The sequence below is a fragment of the Choristoneura fumiferana genome, chromosome 9 (assembly GCF_025370935.1).
Source record: "Choristoneura fumiferana chromosome 9, NRCan_CFum_1, whole genome shotgun sequence".
NCBI lineage: Eukaryota > Metazoa > Arthropoda > Insecta > Lepidoptera > Tortricidae > Choristoneura > Choristoneura fumiferana.
In genome coordinates, this window is record NC_133480.1 from 5,924,827 (window position 1) to 5,927,451 (window position 2,625).

General features: G+C 34.5%; 1 protein-coding gene across 1 annotated transcript in view; it reads right to left on the bottom strand.

Annotated features, from left to right (window-relative positions):
• The window catches only part of LOC141431060 (cytochrome P450 4C1-like), a 23,093-nt gene extending 20,861 nt beyond the window's left edge, over positions 1-2,232 (bottom strand). Inside the window, exon 1 of the mRNA XM_074092034.1 lies at positions 2,139-2,232. The gene's annotated coding sequence lies outside the window, so the exon portion shown is untranslated. The remainder of the gene's footprint in view (positions 1-2,138) is intronic.
• Positions 2,233-2,625: the final 393 nt, after the last annotated feature.

Here is a 2,625-nt window from a genome sequence, read left to right on the forward strand (position 1 = left end):
TATTCCATGAGATTTTCTAGAAATCTTCCCTAGTGCACTTCTGTATTATTTTAGGTCCATCTATGCCAAATTTCAAGTCTCTGCCACCATAGTTTTGGCTATGCGTTGTCTGTCAGTTCAGCCAGTCACTACTGCACTACTATATGCACTTCAGTACTGTTCAGGTAGGGTAGGTAATTATAAATAAATTGAGTTAATAATAATAATAATAAACATCTTTATTGCAAACACCTAACCTAACATTACAATTAATTTGCGGTTAGAACAATGTGCTTTAGTTACGTAATGAGTTGATTGGTTGGCGTAGGGAGGGTATTTAATGTTTATTTTAGAGCATATTTAAGTTATGGTTTGTTTTTGAAAACTTTATTTTCATATTTTAGCTATATGTATATTTTAGTCTCCCAAGTGATGTGTACATCAAAACTGAACGTACATAATTTCATTGAATCAGGCGTTACTTTGCATAGGTCTATATCAATGAACTAAAACAATTATATAGTTGGACAACCCGCGACCTTATGATACGTTTATGCAATAAATGTGTCCTCATGCAGTTCCTCCACCTCCACACGTACTGAGCATTGCTGAACGGTTGTGTTGCTCTGAAGATGAGCTCTGGTTATTTTCGAAACGTGCCAGTGTAAAGTGGTGGTGGTGATAGATGGATTTGTGTTGTTCTTACAGTGTGGAGGTGGAGGAACTGCATGAACTGAACACAAATTGTATGCATAAAAGTACCTAACATAAAGGTCGCGGGCGAGCAAATAATTGTGTCAGTTTCGTTGAACATGTAAAATTTCGTATCTGTCTATCAGCCCTTGAGGAGTTCCGTCATCAGCAGACGACCCTGGCTGCAGCATCAGGTGAATTTTTTTCGTAATGGCTACGGAACCCTATTTTGGGCGTGTCCGATACGCTCTTGGCCGGTTTTTTTTTCAAAAACGTTTTTTAATAAAATACTCGTCAACATGTTTACCAACTCTTTTCCTAATGCTAAAAAAACGAAGTGTTGAAGTTTACAATTAATAATAATAAAATAATAATATATAATAAATATCACCGGACAATTCACACCAATTGACCTAGTCCCAAAGTAAGCTTAGCAAAGCTTGTGTTATGGGTACTAAGCAACGGATAAATATTATATAGATAGATACATACTTAAATTACATAGTAAACACCCAAGACCCGAGAACAAAACATTCGTATTTCATACAAATATCTGCCCCGACACGGGAATCGAACCCGGGACCTCAGGCTTCGTAGTCAGGTTCTCTAACCACTAGGCCATCTGGTCGTCTAAAAATTCATTATAATTATAAAATCCTTAATAATTTATACAAACGTAAAATCAAAAGTTAACTTATTATAGGTACAATTCAAAAGAAAATAAAAATTTGTCTTTGAAACTTAAGTGTTTTGGTTAAATCAATATATTATTTATTTATAGAACTTCTTTTCCAAACAAAGAATTAAATTAAATACAAATAGTTTAATTTAATGTTTTTGGGTAAAATCGCGAATTTTTTTTATTTTAATATATGTGCGGGTGAAAGCTCCTTTAAAACTTATTCAGTATGCATAATAAATGAATTAATCCTTAATATAATTGAATAGATTCATATTCGTAATCATTAATTAAATCGTGTTCCTAACGCCTAAAAATCCTCCATTCACAAACACCGTCTGGCTATTTAGGGGATTCCAACGTAAATTAAAGGAAAAATACTTTAATCCCTAGAGAATAAAAAAGAGCTTTAGTCCCGATATGCACAGACTAAAGTAACATTTTAAGAGCATGAGAAGTGAATATAATAATAAATAAAATAATTATCCAAACGTCTTTCGGATACCACAGGGACCGTAAGCTGGCAGCTGCCTCGCACAACGTATCAACATTGCTATACAGTGAGGAAATGCTGCCAGCATCTTTGGGTCCATGCCGTGGGGGGATACTTTTTTTCTAGTTATAGTTTAGTCATTAGTTAGTTTTACTTTTATTAATATTTTAAAATTAATCTAATTTTAATTATTGTGTTACTAAAAATCTAATGAAGAAAGCGATCACCGAGAGATCAAGTTCAAATCTCGGAAAAACAACAATAAACGTTAAGTACCTATACGCGGTAACATACCTGTTGATGCGGTCGCGAACACACAGTAATACTACACTGTATCTTTCTCAATGCTACTTGAGAAATATACGTATCAAGTATGCCTTATATAGAGGGAGTGGGGGGTGTAGGCTAATGAGCGAACTTTTTGTTTGTGTCTGTTGGCACCTGATTGCCTTAGTCTAAGACGAAGATTGAACTTTATGCAATAGAGCATCAAAAATAATTTTATATTGCGTAGATTAAGCATAAATACGATGTTTACAAGCAGAAGAAGTGAAAAAGGTCTTTTCATACATAACAGTTGGAACGGATCAACGCTCCGGTCTTTCAGATGGTGCAGATGATGATAGAAATGATGTTTTGAGATGATAAAAATACTTTAATCACGAAGATTACAAATTAAAAAAGTTCAAATAAAAATTTGCTCCGTGCTATTCGAGTTCTCTTTACGTAGTGCCGTTTGACAGATAGTGCTGTCCCTCGCTCGCTGCTAGTTGCTAGTGTT